Consider the following 19,689-nt stretch of genomic DNA (forward strand, 5'->3'; position numbering starts at 1 on the left):
AAACACTACGGGGTCAGATCAGTGAATACATTTAAGTGAATGAAAAAAAAAAAAGATTGTAATTTTGAAAACTAACTTGAAAGACATGTTAAAATATGAAAAACATATATATGTAATTTAAAAAAATATATACATTTAAAAAAAAAAGGTTAAATTTGAAGAAATATTGAAAACTTGACTAAAAAAATAACTATTAACCTGTAAGATTCAAGACTGATTTAATGTCATGTGCACATATTTAACTGACATACGGAATTGCATTCCAGTACAACCTGAACAACAGAAATACAAACAGAAATACAGTTCAGAGCTGACTGAATACAGTTCAAAGCAGTGGTCCGTGTGACTTGTGTAGTGGGGGTTATAGATGGTTTACAATATGTGGGGAGGGGTTGTTGGTGACAAAAAAGTCACCAACAACCCCTTTAGAATGCATCTAAATATATAGCTGCGTCCATGTTAAAAAATGTGTAAAAGCTGCTGGTTTGTATTTTCAATTTTTGTTTTGGAACAAACATTATATTTCTAAATTTACTTTGTGTGAATTACTTATATTTACTCATAAAGTACTATTTTATTTTTACTAATGTGTTGGTTACTTCATTTCTTTAACCAAAGGAGTGCCTCAGGGAACAATTTTAGGCCCCCTTTTATTTTCCTTTTACGTAAACACTCTGTGTGCAGATCTAACACCATATATCATTTATATGCAGATGATACCATACTATACTGTTGCTCCTTCCCAATTACTTAAGATGCACAGTTCCTGCAGTCTGCCTTTTAAACAGTTCTATCTCGTTTGTATTCACCAAAATTACTCCTGAATGCTGAGAAAACCAAAGTTTTGGTCGTCTAACACGTGAGCCACCAGAGAACCAGAGTCATACTAACCGCCCAAGGTAAACCCATAGAAGCTATGGTGAGCTATAAATACCTTGGATTTTTAATAGATAACCGTTTGCCTTTCAAATCCCGTATTGGTAATTTGGTCCGTAAATTGAGAATATGAAGAAATAAATCCTATTTTTATCTCAGAATTTCTGGTATCTGCAATATTCTTAGCTTTGCTGGATGGTGGTGATATTCTGTATGTGAATGGTTTAACAAAATGTCTTCAGTCTGTGAACACTGTTTACCACTTAGCTCTGCCCATTTTATTCATTTGGATGTCACTTGATGATGACGTGTTGTAAGTGAGATCTTGATCTCAACAGGTGTTATATTTATAAATGTAGGGATACAATAATTCACTTTCCCCGTGATTAGGTTCAAACCTTCATTTTTGGCTTGAGGTTTTGTTTCAATAAATAAATCTTTATTACAATAAAACTACCAAAAAATGCAAATCAGGAAAATCATTTTTTTTTTATTTTCTAAGAAACAAGTATTTTTTATTTTTTTTTTACCTAAGAAGATAAAATAAAAAGCTAAAAAAAAAGCAAAACAGGGGTTGGATTAAGTTAGCTTTCCTCTTATTCTCTTTCAAGCAATTAATTAAACTCCTTTCGACAAAGTTAATATTTAATAGTCTCGTGTGTCATATTCTCTGTGTAGAAGTGCTAATGTGTCTATTTATGGTTTAAAGTAACAATTAAATTATTTACAAATGAATGTGAATGTAAGTATATGTATTTTCTAATCAATGTCACAACTAATTATCCCGAAGTTTGTTCTCTGTAAAGATGTATATTGTATTATTATTGCTTTTTTTGCTTGAAATGAACCATTTCCAAATCCAAGAAAAACCTTTCAGTCTGCCTGGAGTAATATTTAACACTTTTGTACAACAATTTTAAAATGTGTGCAGCAGGGGCGCAACAATTCACTTTCCCTTTCAATGGTGTAACATACTATTCAGTTTTAAATCAATAGTTGTGGCATCCCCAGTATACATATATTTAACACTTATTAGTATTTTGGAACTTTAGTTTTAAAAATTTTCATAAAAAGAAAATGTTAACTTTTGGATGTTTTGCTCTTTGGCTTGTGGTTCTTGATGCAAATTCAGGAAAGAATTCTGTTTGGCAATGACTTTTATGGACTCCACATGTCTGTTCATCCTCCATATAACTGATTTAATTGTATTTGATTTCAGTACAGACTCATTTTACTCAGTAATAAAGCTCGTCTTTATTGTTTGAGTCATCTCGTCCCAGTGAAGCTTATAGCCCAACAACACATGACTATTTCCCATCCAAATCACATTAAAATGCATCAATAACCCACACTGCGTCACTGGTTGACATCTCATTACCGTGAACATGCGCACAGTAATCTTTACTTGGCCTCAATTCCCAATACAAGCTGCTACTGCTGTGGATAATCACTATTGCACTAATTGTATATTAGTGAATCAATTTTCCTAACATGGCACCTTCTCCAAACTGGTCAAAACTTCTAACAGACACAATGAGAAAGTTTAGTTAGTAATATTCATTTAGTTTCTGACCTGGATTGTCCGGATTGGATCAGTATTACCGGAAACACTTGTATCTTTTGTTCTGGCAGATTTTTAATCTCCGTTTTACTCCCTGTCCTCGTCATTTGGTGATACAAAAAGTCTGTTTTCAGACGTAGTTTCAAATGCGAGGCGCTCTCTGTGCTGTGAGCTCAGAAAATTGGCCACATTTAAACATTTAACAGCAGGGAGAAACGGTCTCTTTCTGCTGCCTTGTCTTCCTCTCTCCAGGGTTTTGTGTTTTAACCTCATGGACTCACAGCGTCTTTGACTGGTGTAGCCTATAAAACGAACTGCGGTTTCAGTTAAACAAAGTTCACATTTAAAAGTCTAAAGGCTTCTGAGGGGGAACATTAATAATCAGTTTGTGGTTCTGGATCGTTGCGTGTCCATCTTCCTGTTAAATAAAAATGAATATTTTAAGCAGCAGTTCTTAAAGGTGAGAGTGTTTCCAGTCTATTGCATGCTTTCAGGTCAAGTACCGTGTTGTTGCTGTGTATTGTTATGAATATTTTATCTTTCATCCTTACTAATGGGTTTAATTTAAAGTGATAGAGATGTATTTTATGCATCCAAAGAAATAAACCCTGACACGCCCCAACAAAGGCCTGGACACCCTCCAGTCTCGCTTGGCGAGTTGCTCCAAGCTCTTGTTTGAACAGCGGCTGTGAGGTTGTGCGTTTTCTTATACAGAAAGAGGAGAGCACTTTTAATAAATCTCTTATCTCGATTAATGAAAGTGTTCTCAGAGGAATGAGGACGCGACGAGCCGGCTGGAAAATTGAACGTAGCCTCAGCTTCACATCTGACTATAATGAACTCCCTGTTTTGTTCTTCTGAGCTGAACTGTACACTGACAGCTCTGCATTATGTGGGTGGGTGTTGCTCTGGCGTTTTTTTTTTTTTTTTTTTTTACTGTCAGGTCAGTGGCCATCATGTTCACACCACAGCGTTTTCATGCCCCCCCTCCCTCCTTTGCCAGTTTTCCAGGCATGCTGTTTCTGAGCCCGGGGTGTGACTTTGCTCGGTTCAAACTGGGCTGCAGGGTCGGCTTGGTTGGGGAATATTGTTTTCTTTGATGTAAGGTCATTTAAAATCTCAAACAATGCAAATTTTACCTCTTGAATCCAAACAGAATCTCTTTATGTTGGTTTTTAAGTGTTTTTCACATGAATTTGTATCCTGAAGGGTGTAATCAGTGTGGGTTTGACGAATAGCTTTACAGAGTGAAGAATGGAGCAGGTTACACGTTTGGTTGATACATTTTCTTTCTGCATCAGAAAAGATTCCTGTCATCCCTGCAGGCTTTTTTTTTTTTTTTTTGAGAGCTTTACTTTTCAGCTTCATCTTTTCTTTTAGTCGCCATCCTCTGAAGTCATTTCATTCAACCATGGAGCTTCAAGAGCATGACTCATGTTTCTTTGCCGTAGCAACCATCACAAACTCAGAGTTGAATGAAGACGGGCTCCATAACTTCAGTTCTCCTCTTGGCAACAGCTGTCGGCACATAAATCATTCTGCTGCTTAGAAACGACAGAAGATGTGGAGTTAGATCCTCTTGTCTTACATTTTAATAACTATTGGCCATAGAAACTTCCTTTAAGATCTTTTATTTTGATATACTCCTGTTTTTAACCTGATTTACAAACATATACTTCTCTCCAACTGTTTCATCTTCTCCTTTTAGTCTTCATCTTGTGGCTGCACCTGTAAGCACAAACGTGAAGAGCGTTCCTCCGAAATGACTGTAACTGCACGTGATTTTGGTTTTTCTTGCCAAACTTTGGTTTGTTGCGGATTCAGCAGTTTCTTGTTCAGCTGTGTGAAAGTGGTCCAACATGCAGCAGAAAGTGCAGATGTGGCTGCTTTCATCTGTTTTCATCTCCTCTGCTGCAGCAGCAACCTCAAGTAGACTCGCTCTCATCTTGTTACTTTCAGATTTACGTAGCTTTGCAGAAAAGCTGCTCTCTCTGTCAGGGATGACCAGAGCTGTGCGCACGGATCACAGGAATGTGCGCTTCCATGTTTTAGATGAACCTGCAGGCCTGGAGGCTCAGGCTTTAATGGCGTCTTTGCTTTTTGAGCGATTATGATCAAATTTGAAACACTCAAAACCCAGCTGTGTTTGAGTTTTATATTTTACAGGAATCGAAACGTATATGTGTTTACGGTGAGTCATAAGTCCAAATCACTCTAATAAATCACTCAGTACATATTAAAGATCACTAGTCCCTCTCAGATCATCTTTTGATCTAATGGAAAAACATTCCCAGTGTTTTTTTATTTATATTTATGCAGTTTTTAGCCAAAATCAGGTTTTCAGCAGCGGTTTATTAGAAATTCATCTCTGAATTAAGCCGCCCCATCCATCTAGCTTACGGCCCCTCAACCCCATCATAACATTACCGGTGCAGCAAAAATGGCGACTAACATCAGGGTTATCCAGCTGTACAGTTTTGATCCAGATTCCAGTTCAGACGAGGAAAATAGAGACATAACGGATCTATTTGTCTGCTAGTGGATGCATTTAAATAGAGAGAGGAAGGGAGCTTGTGGCCCACCGAATATAGTTCGTACATAACCACATGTTTTATGTCTGCTCCTGATTCAACAAGATTGGAGTAAAGAAATACTCAAACACAGTTTTAGCCTTAATGTTTTTCCTTATATATGTTCTCTATCATCAGAAAAAATCTACAAGACAATGTTAAAAACACCTAAAACACGACAAACATTATTTAAGTGGGTCTTTAAAAAAAATAAACACAAAAGAAAGAAAAAAATAATAATTTTAGATATCAAATTAAACTCCCAGAAACCAAAAAAAAACTACACAAAAATAAATATTTCAGAAAACAAAAGTAAAAAAGAGAAGTTGAAAAAATGAAAGAAAATCATGAAAGTTAGGTATTTTTGGACATCACTGATTGGATGATGACATTTGGCCATCATTTCAACCAAATGTTATTTGGCACGGAGCAGTACTGGATACAGTATCTTCTGTACGTACTATGAAACTTTTACTAGTTTCCAGACATTGAAGACACATAAAAAAAACAAAAATCAAATAAAGGCATCAAATCAGTGATGTTTTATATTACTTCACCTTTTCCGTTTCTTAATGATATTTTAACATTTCATCTTGATTTTCAAGAAAATACTTTTTGTTTTCTAAAACATTTCATTTTTATTTTGTTTCTAGAATTTTGTTTTGGTTTATAAAATCCAATGATCTTTTTTTGCGTTTACAAATGTAGTTCTCACAATCTTACCATAACAGTGTTACACATTTTTCTATCTTCTTGTACTCATTCCTCTATTTTTTCCAACATTAAAGTCTCATTTTGAGACCAAATCACACGAGACCTGAAGTGGTAAGAAAACGCTTTGTGCTTAAAAATAAACGGCATCAGTAGAAAGCATGATTTCCCATCCAACAGGCCGCAGCAGCAGAGGGCGGCTTTGCAGAGCTTTGAGTATTAAACACGGTTTCAGTGGTTTGCTGCTGTCAGATCAGTTTAAACCAGATGCCTCTTGAAGGGTAAACATCTGCCAACAAGTGCTCTGAAAATCAAGCTCTAATGACTTAAGTTTTCCTCTAGTGATGCATCTTTTTCTCTCGTTTTTTAAATAATCAGTACATGTAAAAATCAAGTTCCAAGTCACGGATGCATCCATAACCTTCATCATCAGCATCTTTAACCTTTTAGTGCTTAACAGCAGGAAAAATATGTTGAGTGCAGCGCGCTCCACTGTGTGTTCATAGTTTTTCTCTTTATATAAGTGTCCGCCATCCTTTGTTTTGAGTGTCAGTCTCTGAGGAGCGGCCCAGACCTGCAGATCTGTTGCTTGTTCCCTGATGTTCTTCTATTGTGTGTGAAGGTTTGTGCGCTGGTGTCATTTGTACAACTGTTTGCAGAGCGCACCGAGAAATTGGATTTCTTCCTAACAATGAGCAGAGAAGATTAAAATCATCAGCATTTTTTTATTTATTTCTTTACTTGATAAGGAGGATGGTTGCTTCAATGCCTTTGGCAATTGATAGAACACAACAGCCTTGCATGTGTCTCATTCAGACTCCTAGATTTATGCTTCAGCGTCGCACATTCACCGTTTGTCATTGGTGTTCGAGGCAGATTTTTCAAACTGATATCATTTACAAAAGTGGAGCCGATGCTTCACATCTGATCTAAGGTGACTTGCATTCCAAGATGCACCGCATTCACGAGGATTTTCTTTGAATGGACAAGGTTTCTCCACACTTGAATGAGGTTATTTTCTGCACCTTCTCATTTTTAAAGCAAACACAACATGTTGCATCGCTCGGAAAGTCTGTTCTTGACCTTAAAAACAACACTTTAACCAAACAATCTCGTCTTAAGTTGTTCCCTCTTGTACATAGCCTCTTAACCTTGGTGCTTCAGATCTCACATTCAAATTTGTATGCAGTTTATTTTCAAAAATGCAGTGTTGTTCTCTATTATAAGCTCCTTTTCACAATCCAGTGCACACAGCAGTGCAGCACAGGGTCAGTATTTGCCCAAGGACACTTCAACACCATCTGCAGTCACCTCAGAGTCGCAGCCTCCGACAACAGCAGCATCAAGCTTTTATTATTTATATTCACCGTTCAAGAAACGCTTTACTTCGCCTGCTTTTGATCAGTTTTCTTAGGAAAACTATTTAAATAAAGATCCAACTTTTTTGCTTGAAAATAAAGATAAGACGTCCTCATCTTTACAGCTTTTATTGTTTCGTCACAACCTGAACTCGTTTCATTTTCTGCAACATAACAGCCAAACTCATCTGTTGATAGCAGCAGAATTTCTTATCGTCTTTGCTGCTATCGGTCTGTTCCGATTATTCTGTCCACAGGGTCGATTTTACCTCATCAAAAAGGCTCCTGATGAGAACAACTTTGATAAAAAGGAAACACATTTTAGAAAAGTTTCTTAACAATAAAAAGATGTTTAAGCTGCAGAAATCCAAATATTACAAATATTTAACACTCAGATGGTTGTGTGAGTCTGTGCAGCAGTAACCCCCCCACGGCTAAGACGTCGCTCCGAGCTGTTTGTTTAGCGCTCATCACATCTTCACCATTTTTACCAAATCTGAGAGAAATCATTTCTCTTTAAGTCCGCCTAAATAAAGGAGAATCTGCAGCAGAAATGCGTTAATGTGACTTCATTTACTGCGCTGTAGCCGGTTTGGACTCTTATTGTGAACGTGTCATCATCTGTCAGCAGTGTTGTGATGCAGGGCTGCAGAAATGCTGTTGGGTAGAGTCTGGATGCTTATATGTCAGGTCAAGGAACAATCCGGCGTCTGACGTGCAGTGACCAAAAAAACAAGTTTATAAATAACAGAAGCGAGTGCACTATCTGAACCCGACTGCACCTCTAGGACTATATTAGGAAAAAATCCTTTTAGTGAGCAGAAACCTTTTACATTTTAACAAGTGTTTTACTTATAATTTACAAAAAAAACTGTCTTTATGAATCCCTTCTGGAAAAACTCACAATAATAAACCCAGATGGCAAATATTTAGTGAAATATGGAATATTTTCCTGTGATAAAGCCTCTTTCCTTCTTCCTCACTCTGCTGTGAAAATATTCTGTTCCTTAAATCAGTTCTGTACTTAAAGGCACTGAAATCTGACGGTTTCCTCAAATGCTGCAACATTCAACATAGTTGTCTTTTTCACAGTCACTTTGAATTGACCATCCAAGTGTGAAATGAAAGCGGGCCTGGATCTGCTGCTGCCCTTTTCTGGGCGGCGTCTCTCATTGATGGAGCTGTACATTAGCAGAGGCTGAAGCTGCAGCGCTGACTCCCAATGCTGATGCTGATCTTCTACCTGTGACATCTGTGAAAATAGAAGTAATAGGAAGAGAGATGACTTTCAGGCTTCACGCCGTCGAATCGAACCGAAACATTTTCCGATGCACATAATAGCATTACTTCCTTTGACAGTCGCAGTGCGGTTAGTTGATAAAGTTTTATCTATATTGCAGCCTTTGATGCCATCGGAGAGCAAATATACGATGGGGGAGCATGATAAAAATGTGTTTTTAATCCAGTTTCACAGTGTTTCCGGCGGTGGACTTATTGACCAGAGGACCTGTTTACTTTAGAGGTAATAAATAACCGCCTTCGGCACAAGTCAGACTTGAAAGTGAATTTTCTGGCTTTTTTTCTGTTCTTGATTTTGGATTACAGTGTTTAAAGGCTTGACACACGAGTTTCTGTAAAGGTCACACGACTGAGCTCAACAGGCAGCGTGTTTCTTGAAAAATAAGTCACAGAGGATTTTGGTTTTTAGCAGGACATCAATCTTTCTGCTCTGATGAGCCCCGTAATGGGGGCGGTCACAGCTCACTTCTCATGAGGATTTTTCTTCACTTACAGGGTAAAACACAATTATTTGGATAGTCAAGTTATCTACTGAACATTTCACTAATTAGATCTATTAATACAAAAAATTTAAAATGATTATATCTAAAAACGGTCTAAGACTTGAGCATAAATCATCGTCTGTCTAGTAATTTACGTTATTATATAATTATGTGTTTAAAAATGAAAACATTAGCAGATTCTAATGGCCTTACATTCATCTTTTCTAGAGATCACATAAAATAGAATCTGTTTCGGTCACTTCAGAAGGTGCTACGGTTTCTGTTGGACATTTGGTCCCAGACAAATGTAAAGCAACAATTGTCGTGTTATGAAACAGGATAAAATGATACAACTCCTTAAAGTTCCCCTCTAATGTTGAAGTTTTTGGACTTTTTAACATTTCTGTGTGACATTTTTCTTATGAAAGAGAACACATGTAATATTAAATCTTTTCATTTTTACATTTCCGAGTATTTCTCCTTTTAAATCTCAATCAAACTGTTACAGACAGACTCTGTTTGAATTAATGAGGCATTTTTGCGTCAGAACACCTCTGCTGCACACGCACTAAACCCCTCATCTGACCTGACCGTCTAGTTCAGGTTCTGGAGAAGAGAAGATGGTATCTTCGCATTGACTGCAGTCAAATGAGCCGCCGTTCACATTTCTGTGGTCAAATCAGCATCACTGGATTTTTTTGTTCATAAATATCAATTTTTCCCTAAAAATTGCGCATAAGCATAAAACTCTTTTTCACATTTGTACAGCTTTCATCCTCTCACAGCAGCATCCGAGTGTCTCTCACCAATCACAGAGCTGCATCACCTTCATGTGTGAGAACTATTAAATCTGCTCTGAGATAATTAATCCAGCTCTCAGGTTCCCCGGAGTAATTCCAGCTCATCTTCTCTCCAGAGAACCTTCCTTTCAGTTTGGAGGCTGTTCAGCATTTCCTTCATTTACAGCCGGTTTCAACTGTTTCTGTGCACCTTCATAGTGGGTTACAGTCAGTTCAGAAGTCTGTATTTTTGCAGAAAAGACCCTGAAGTGCTTCTGATTTCCCTCTAAACATATACATGCTCTCCTTCTGGTTGTTCATTACTCTTCTGATGCATATGGTGACAGCCTGGGTTAGTTTTACATTCGAGCCTGAGAATAAGCACAGAGAAAAAACGCTCACGGTGCCAGACGGATGAACTTTCCTCTTTTCTTTGAGACCATTTTGTTTGTGCAGATAAGAAAACATGCTCTAAAGTTAACAGCAGGAGCTCAAAGTTCAGAGCAGCAGTAAACCGTTTCATTCCGAAGGAACAACATCATTCGAGTCTGAGCTACAAATAAGTGGATTCATAGAGACTTAGATCTACTTCTCTGGTTGCTAATACTTTTACCTAATCGATTTTCAAAGCTCCCTAATCACATCCTTTTGATGGAACTAAAAGAAGTGGATAAACACACTGTGTTGATTTGATTTATTGGTTAATTCCAAGCTTTAAAAAATATGGAAGACAACAATCATAAAATCACAAAACCCAGATGAATCAAACCCATGTCAAATATCAAGTGATTAGAAGATGATGGAATCTTGACAGAGCAACTGCTCATCATAAATAGATGTTATTGCAGTTATGTATTTAGTACACACAAATCTCACATTAGATTCATTAAGTTTAATGAAATAATCAAATACAGTCAAGTACAGTTTGATATGTTACTTGGAAGTGAGTGGGAAGAAGGGAATCTATATAATCTCACACCTATTGTGTTTTTTCTTTTATTGATTGATTGATTTTTTGCATAGTTACCAATTATCCAGTCCTTATTAGATCAAGCACAGATTATTTATCAACTAAAAAACTGAGTCTTTATTGATTATTCCTTAAAAACAAGTCTTACATAAATTTAGTAAATATTATAACAGATATTGTGTCAAAATACCTCATTAAGACGTTCATGCTTTAGTGCAAAGCCTGATTTCTACTTTGCATCATTTTATTTATTTATTTTTTTTAACTGGTCTGCATATGTGTGGAGGGGGGCATTGCATGAGTTCTAGATTTTTTTCGTGCACTAGCTTGCTTTGTTGTTTTTAATATTTGATTATGTTTTATGTACTTTGAGTGGCACGATTTGGAAAAGTGCGATACAAATAAAGTTTGATTTGATTACAGTGATCCAATAACCATTGCTACACATGCTGATCAATTAAACACAATCTTTAATTGATCAGTGAACATTTTTACATTATTTTTAAAAAAGCAGTAGCACATTTTGTACTCATCGACTATCATTTGAAAACACTCATTGTTTCACTACTGAACATTCAAGTTCACCCAAACTATTTAGTGATATTCTATCTAGTGATATTTTTAACATGTTTTTTCAGATTTTTTCAGATGATGGAAGACATATGTAAAGAAAATTAAGCCTAAAATTGCATTTCTGAGCATTTTATTACTCAAATTGTTGTGTATCAGGAGCAGATTGTAAACATGTTGTTTGAAAAATGTTGTTTGTCAGTAGGAGGTAAGCTACAAGCTTCCTACTCCATTCTGAAGCATCTTTTTGTGTATGACTACATCCAATAATATCTGAATTTTTCAATATTACTGGTCATTTTAGTTGCACTGGTAACGTTAGATTGGGAGTGTGAGAGGCTGTTAGCTAGGGGGAGAGAGTGAGAGCAAAGGAATGCTTGGATGGGGGCAGACTTAGTCCGTATCATAAAACCACGGCCACAACTCAGAGGTGAATTTCAAATGAACTCCTGCCACTCTGCAGAAACTATGTCCTCAAAAATGACAGGTTTTCTGATTTTGCCCGAAAGCAGAATAATTATAAATACAATTTAAAATGTTTTAAAGCAAGATCAAAAGATGATCTGTTCCAAACTTATGTCCCACACATGGAAACATTTGATTTTAAAGTTTTTACATCCTCTTAGTTTGTAGCCTTTTAAAATGACTTTTTATATATTATTACATGTTAATTGTTTTCTGCTGACTCTGTGTAAAAATCATCAAGTTCATACAGTTTTAGAAGTCTCTTCACCGACACAGTTTACTACAAATGGCAAAAAGAAGTTACGTTTTCACTAAACTCTCACAAATTGAGATTTGAAGTTTGTCACTGAGGTAATTCTGGAAAACATCTTAGTTAGTTTAAAGACGGCTTTTAGGGCAACAGAGTTGGTTAAATAGAGCCCATAAAACTCACCCTTTGAATAAGTAAAAAAACGCAAAAAAAAAAAAAGAAAAAAGTAATCATCTTTTATCATCTCTTATGATCATCTTTTAAGCAGCATCATCAAAGCATTTCCAATGGTCTTTTAGTTATGATCGACAAGATATGTCGTTCTTTAGGATACAGAGATAGGGCCGAGCAGCAGGAGAAACTCACTTCGAGTTTGTGGACGGGACCTTTGGCGTGGAAGGAAGCCACCACTGATATCCCATCATCCCTTCGCTTACACCCTCCCACTAGCTTACAGCCCCTCACAACCCCAACCTAAAATTATTGATATTCCAGCTCAGACGAGAAAAACAAAGACGTACGTAGATTTGTTTTTCACTTTTAATCGTTTTAATCTTAAATATTATCCTCCATTATCAGAAAAAATACAACAAGGACGTGTTAAAAACAACAAAAACCCAATTTTTCATTAGAGCATGTCTTTGAAATGTTTCAATGTCATTGTAGTTTAACATTGGGTCTAAAATCAGTGGCATTTCATTTTGGGAGATGATTGATCACATTTACAGTGTTAAACATAATAACTTAAACGCTATAAAATCATCCATCAGTGTGAATGTGTGTTTGGAGGTCAATAGGACTGTGTACAGCGCTTTGGGTTTTCTAAGATGTATACGGCGTTTACCTTCAAATTCATTTGGTCAAGTTTTCGTTTGGCGTTTTCACTTAATGTGTTTTACAGACTCAAACTGTTTGGGTGGCATGTCTCCAAAAATGTTGCCTACAGCAATGTGAGTTAAGCCGAGGCTTTTTCTGGAAGTAATGGGAGAATTTTTGTCTATACGGATCTGAAAAACATAGCTCGTCTCCAAAGCTCCTCTGTCCACGTGTCGTTCCTGCTTGTCCTGTAAAATCTCCCTGGGAGTGGGAGCCCGTTCCTGCCCACACGGTGTGAAGGACAGAGTTAGCAATCTGTCACAACCAACATTTCCAATTTAGCAGAAGTTCATGTGTATTAGCTGCAGTTCCTGCAAAGCCAGCACTGTTAGTGTCACTGGGGTTTGTTTAGCTGTGTCAGAAACGGAACCTTAGACAGCTCCCTGGCTCACTGCCACGCAGTGAAAGAACCTTGGACAGCACCCGTTTTTTTCTTTAGAATCAGCACCTTGGACAGAACTCTGAAGCAGCAAATGTTATTTTTCTCATACAGTTTCCAGAAATTATTGACAGAATCTTTTTTTTTCCTGTTTCTGGGAAACTGCAAATATTTATGAAGGCAACTGCTGCTTGTTTTAAGCACTAAAGGGCTGCTTTACTGTTTAGTTTGGAACAAGTTTGGAACCTGATAGAAACAACTCAATAGAAAAAAAAACATCAAATAAACAATAGTAGATTAGTATTTTTTTAATTTAGTTTATTTGATCTATTATGCAGTTAGTGGATTTCAGATAAATATCAGTTCTGCTGAGGCTGGAGAGAAAAAAAAGGAGAAAAGTGTTAAGAGTAGCACTCTCATACCTCTGCTTGCCTTAAACCTTTCTATGAGAAGACCAACAGTGATTAATCCATGCTTATGTGAACAGACGTAAAGTAAAAAATGGTTGTCACATTTTTCATGTTTATATTTGTGCAGACCTTCAGATGGAAGCCAGCAAGAAAATAGAAACCTTTTCTGTCAGTATCTGTTGTTATTAAACTCCGAGTTTTCTAATCTGACAGATAATCTTATTCATAGAAACCCCCGACCATGAGAATTTGCAAAATCTAGAAAGTGAATATTACTCTGGCAGTGTATTTGTCTCTGTTTGGATATTTTCGAACCCACTGTCTAGACATGTCCTGCTGGCTGACTCATCCATCATCCTCTGCTTTTCTCTTCAGTTATTGCCATTATCTTTGCTGCCATATTTGCTGATTGATTGTTTGTGCAAGTCACAGAACTTTTCCAATGTGACGTTTCCTTTCATAAATCAGTGGATTCATGAAAGGAAAATTGAGTGTTTGAAGCAAGACATTTGTAGTCTGTTATGGATCCTAATTTCTATTCCAAACACAAATGATTGAGAAGCCTATCATGTTGACTGCAGTGGCAGTGTTTAAAATGGATATTAATTGAGGATAATCTCCAGTCATCAGCTTTTCCATGTTCCTGCTGTGCTGTCAGCTGGAGTCTTCTGCTGCACAAATAACAGACCACTTTGATCAGAGGAGCTCATTCCTCACGTCTGCTCCACTTGTCTTAGTTGTACCTCCGTCACTATCAGAACCCTAAAACAATCTGCTCTGTAAATTTAACCCTATATAACCATTTTTATACTTGATTCTGATTGGCTGTAGGGTGTGGTTTAAAAAGGGATAATCCAGAGTGATAATGCACACCTAAAAAAAAGAAAAATAAGTGTCACATAGTCAAAATTTTCTATATCATTACGCTGGCCTAAAACTGAACGGAACTGTTGCTTTTACAAGATTAAAATACTAAAAATTGGTTGAATACTTTTTTCTTTCCTAACTGACCATGGTATTAGCGGGATAATGCCCAACGAGGTCCGCATTATCAGAAATGAACAGACTTCATTGAAGCAACTGTACTGTTCAGGCTTTTGTGTCATTTGTTAATTTCTGATAATGCACACGTCATCAGGCATTATCCCTTACTTTTCAAATCTGATACACGCATTTCTGATCCAAATTTTCCTTAAAAACGTATCGTCTATAACTTGGTTCGTGTTTTCTGCTTTGTAGTACATCGTCATTCCACTAGAGGCAGTAGAAGGACATTTCCTGCTTTTTTCAAAATGGCTGCTTCCCTGAAATCCCAAAAACACTTTAGCTAATTTCTCAACTTCATGGTGAGAAAAACTCCTCATTATTAATTTGTTTAAATGACTACTTGCAGTATTGAAAATATGTAAAATTTGATGATCATTACTTTTTTATAATACAGTTACACCCTGATAAAAATGTGAAATTTGAGACAGCAGCTAAATAAGTTTTTTTCTGAATATTTATGTCAATATGATTACAGTATAACCTAAACTAACAATTTTATGAGTAAAAAAAATATGTCTTGTTAAAATATTGAAATGAAATTGCAACATTCTTGTTGAGATTTCATTTAAGGGTTTAAATAACATCTTAATAAAAAAAACATAATTTTCCATCAATTCTTTGATGTAGTGTTCTTTACAGGGTTGATTTGACTTTAGTCAGTTTCTTACTGGATGAAAATACAGATTCTCTTTAATTGATAATCATGGAGATTATCGCAGTCAAATGAACTAAAGTAATTAGAGTTTATATCTGAAAAAAAGTCTTTATCAGCTTGTAGAATGACAAATATTGGTAAACAAAACTAAGACGTTTTCTTGATCATTGTAAATCACTTTAATTCTGTTAATTATGTTTTTTGGAATTATTTAAAAATGAATTTGTCTCAAATTTAAGCTGAAAGAAAGGCTATTTTTTTCTACCGTTTTGGTAAAACAATGACTTTGAAGAGAACTGAACTTCTTTTATCTTGATTTTCTGCTAACTAATGCACATTTGTGTACATGTTGCAGAAGTTTGTGTTAGTATGGTGAGTTGCAGGTAGTTTTGAGGTGGAAATGCAGTTAGGTTTTATCTAAACAACATATTGAAAGTTTTCTGTAAAAATACAAAGAGAAGTGTGCATATTTATGGGGGAATCGAAGTAATTATTCATGATTTTTCACAAGGAAGTGTCGTTTGTATACACTTCAGAGAGGTAGTCATTTGGGCTTTCCAAACAAAATGTTGTTTTTCTTTTGTGACAGTGCGTTTTGATTTTGTCATAAAAATAATAAAAGGGTCTAAAGTTTGGTTCATGCACAACTCTGGTGCTCTTTTTCTTTCTTTTAGAGCATATAACAGTTTTATCATGTCATTCCACAAAAACCATCACTGTGCAACAAGGCTCTTATCAGCAGAGTTTGGTGAAGAAATATCTCCCGACTGCCTGATTTCCCTGCAGATTCACAATCTTTGAAGACTCACTCCAATGAAAACAGTGTTTTTGGTGTTTTTACCAGCTTCTTGTGGTATTTTTCTGATGATGGAGGACATATATTAAATGATTACACTCAAAATTGCATTTCTTCAGGTAAGGTTGTAGACGACTAGATCCATGAACGTCTTTGTTGTCCTCATTCCAGCATCTGGTTCAGAACTCTGATATTCCTTGCAATTTTGGTTTGCTCTGATTATTTTATGATGGGTTTGTGAGTGGCTGTAAGCTAACGGAAGAGCGTGTAAACAGACAGATGATGAGAAAGGGGCGGGGTTTACTCCAAGCCAACAGCCCTCTGTTACAGCTGAGGCCGTATTTTTGTTTTGTTTGTACTTTTCGACTGTTTCCAATCGATGTTTTTTATTGTCTTTCCTTGTTTTTCCTCTCCTATCGTTGTTTGAAGATTGGTGCCAAAATTGCAAAGCACCTGATCCCGGACAAGCCCCCAACTTATATTACAACCCTGTCAAGGGCTTGTAAAAGGATGTAGCATAAAGGTAGAAAAAACACAAATTAAATCCCCCAGTGACTCAAAAACTAGAGATTGTTCCGCCCACAACTCAGAGGTGAATTTCGGATTAATTAGTGCCGTTATGGAGAGACTATTTCTGAAAACCTCACTTTTACAATAGATAGGTGTTCGGAGTGTGTCTTTAAGGATTATCAAACCTCTTTGTCAGTCAACCCATCCGTACAAATTCTAATAAGTTCAGTAACTCCTGTGATTATCTGAAATCCACAAATAATATAAAGTACAAATCTTTGCATCCACTTTTCATTCTATGGTTTTGATTCTCCAAAACTGCATTTACTTCTCATTCATGTCTTCTCGATGAATAAATAATAAGTGTATTAATTTACATGCTGAGCTTTGCCTCGGTTTACCAACTGAAAAGGTATAGATGATGGGACAAACCCTTGGGGGGTTTTGTTTTTCTTGTGCATAAAGTCTCAGGGAGTCTAAGAATCTCATTTGCATTGACAGGGCTTGTTTTTGTTTCACTACATTTTCAGCTCTACTGTTGCTTTGTGTGCAGGGCTGATTATTCTTACCAAAGGGGATGTGGGATTTTGTTCGATACTTGTTGGTGATCATTAGAATTCTGACGTTTGGCTTGAAAATCCCCCAAAAAGCTCAGTTCTCAGAACACGGCTGGATTCCAAAGGAAAACAAGATCACGCTAGTTGTTAAAGGGCAATTTACAGAAACAGGAGGTAGATTTGAGATCAGCGAAAAAAATTAAAGGAGAAAAACAAGTTTGAAATAATGAGCAGATGAGGAGGTGATTTAACCTGTTTCAAGCGAGACCTTCAGGAGTAATCAGCACAGTGTTTGCTTGAGTCCTTAACACAGAATTTGTAATCAAAAGTTTCCAAAATAAACACAAAAATAAGGTTGATGCTTTGACCTAATTGAACACGTAAGCGTTAGAGGAAAGCTTCAAAGAAATGAGTGATAAACCAAAATCCTACCAACTCTGGAACTTTAAAACTAAATTATTTAGTAACTTTTTGATTAAAAAAAAGAATCGTCTGTGAGTGAAACTCAATATTTTTTCCTTTTTGCAAGCTAAACGTCAGATTGCGCTTCAGGCATATTTTCTATTTTTGCCACAGTGATAAAAGAACATTTTTAGGAGAAACTTGTGTAGAAAAAGGAGAGTTGTCAGAAAGTGAGGCATGGTGGTGGACTGATCATAATATGGATTTAAAACTGACCTTGTTAACGCTAATAAAATTGAAAAAGAAACATAAATTAACTAACAGTACTTTTTCTACCTCCTCTTGAGCGCTGGGTTGAATAGTTAACTTTTTATGTATTTCTACGTCCTCCTGCAGCCTCAAACAGGTGATCCAGACCGTTAAGTTCTGCCTCAGAGGTCACTGAGAGTCATTTACAGAAAATAACAGCCGAGTAGGACAGAGCTGGCCTGATTGATGGCTGGGGAGGGAGAGAAGTCATACCACCCCCCCTGAGGCAACAGCAAGCTCAGGGATTAGTGACTTTTATCTGTCCTTCATGTCATGGACAGTGACAGGCAATAAGCTCATCTTTGGCTCAGCTCGCTCCCCTGTGTCAACATCGCAGCTCTTATCAAACACAGAATTATCGTGCTGTGATTAAATCACATTTGGTTCCACTTTGTGTTCTTGTTCGAACATTGCTTTTCCAAATTAACACGGTGATGCATGAACATTAGCAACACCTCAGGAGTGTCTGTGTTTTTAGTTATTGAACTGGAGTGGACACAAGCTTGTCATTTACTGGTGATGAAGTTATCCACATCGTGACCGCCGAGCCACAGATGCCGTCTGACTCACCTCACCTCTCCCCTCAGCACAGCTCTGGCATCAATCCTGTGGTGGAACTGAACTCTTCTACTCTGCAGTCGTTCTGACAGGCAGCAGGCTCAGGTCAGACTCTTTCAGGGACTTCCAGAATGTCTTTTTTCTGTATACTATTTATCTTTTTCAGAAAGAAACTAAACTTGCACAGAAAAAACCCTCAGTAGTATGTAGTCACCTGTGAATTTGCCAATCACTGTTTACAATGATGCAAGGATGTCACTGAAATCCCACCATTGGTATTGTTTTATTCACAATTTACAGTGAAGGTTTCAAAAAGTTTGAAATTCAACAAGTGATGATTCTTAATTGTAAATCTTTGGATCTTTGTTTTTAAAAAAGCAATTTAGGCCATCTTTGGTTTGTTAATGAATAAATACAATTTTATTTTGTCTCTAAATGTTTGATATTTTGTTGCAAGACGTAAAAACTATTTGATCTCAACTTTTAGGATTCTTGGGTTACACTTTATATTAAAATCTCTTAACAAGCTTTATTAACACATTAACAAACATTATTAATGTGTTTGTAGTAGGGCTGCAACGATTATCCGACTAATCGACGACTATTAAACTATAAAATTATTAAAATAGTTGACGACTAATTTAATAGTCGATTAGTCGTTACTTTATTTTATGGAGTCAGTGCGTAGTAAAGTTGAAAGTTATAATGGAATTCTGCTAGCTTTTTGGACTACTGTGGCATTTATCATGGGTTAAGGTTGTTTTTTAGGCTATTTTGGAGTTTAGCTAATATCTCAGCTACATGCTAGCTATTTTGGCCAATTTAGGTTTTTTATTGTTTTTAAGGCTATTATGGAATTTAGCTAATATCTCAGCTACATGCTAGCTATTTTGACTATTTTTAGCTTTTTCTAAGGCTATTTTGTAGTTTAGCTAATATTTCAGCTACATGCTAGGTATTTTGGCTAATTTAGGTTTTTTTGTTGTTTTTAAGGCTATTTTGGAGATTAGCTAATATTTCAGCTACATGCTAGCTATTTCGGCTAATTTGGGCTTTTGTCGTTTTTTTAGGCTATTTTGGAGTTTAGCTAATATTTCAGCTACATGCTAGCTATTTTGGCTAATTTAGGCTATTTTGTGTTTTAGGCTTTTTGGGATTTTTTTGCTAATTAGCCTAAATAGACTATTAAAATAATCGTTTGTGGCACCACTAGTTTGTAGGGTTTGTAGGGTGCTAGTAAGGCATTTATTCACACAATAAATGCCTTTGTTTATTAACACACTTTATATGGTGTATTAT

The 19,689-nt window shown here is 36.4% G+C and overlaps 1 protein-coding gene and 1 long non-coding RNA gene across 4 annotated transcripts in view; both read left to right on the plus strand.

The window, feature by feature from the left end:
- asic2 (acid-sensing (proton-gated) ion channel 2) overlaps positions 1 to 19,689 on the plus strand; it is a 351,589-nt gene that overhangs the window by 157,585 nt on the left and 174,315 nt on the right. The window lies entirely within an intron of this gene.
- The window catches only part of LOC112146416, a 52,035-nt gene that overhangs the window by 30,946 nt on the left and 1,400 nt on the right, over positions 1 to 19,689 (plus strand). Inside the window, exons 2-3 of one of the 2 annotated variants that reach the window (XR_004948307.1) lie at positions 16,484 to 16,577; positions 18,420 to 18,495. This is a non-coding gene — a long non-coding RNA (uncharacterized LOC112146416). The remainder of the gene's footprint in view (positions 1 to 16,483; positions 16,578 to 18,419; positions 18,496 to 19,689) is intronic. The other variant, XR_002919267.2, reaches the window with a different exon arrangement.

This window comes from Oryzias melastigma, linkage group LG8, assembly GCF_002922805.2.
Source record: "Oryzias melastigma strain HK-1 linkage group LG8, ASM292280v2, whole genome shotgun sequence".
Taxonomy (NCBI): Eukaryota; Metazoa; Chordata; class Actinopteri; order Beloniformes; family Adrianichthyidae; genus Oryzias; species Oryzias melastigma.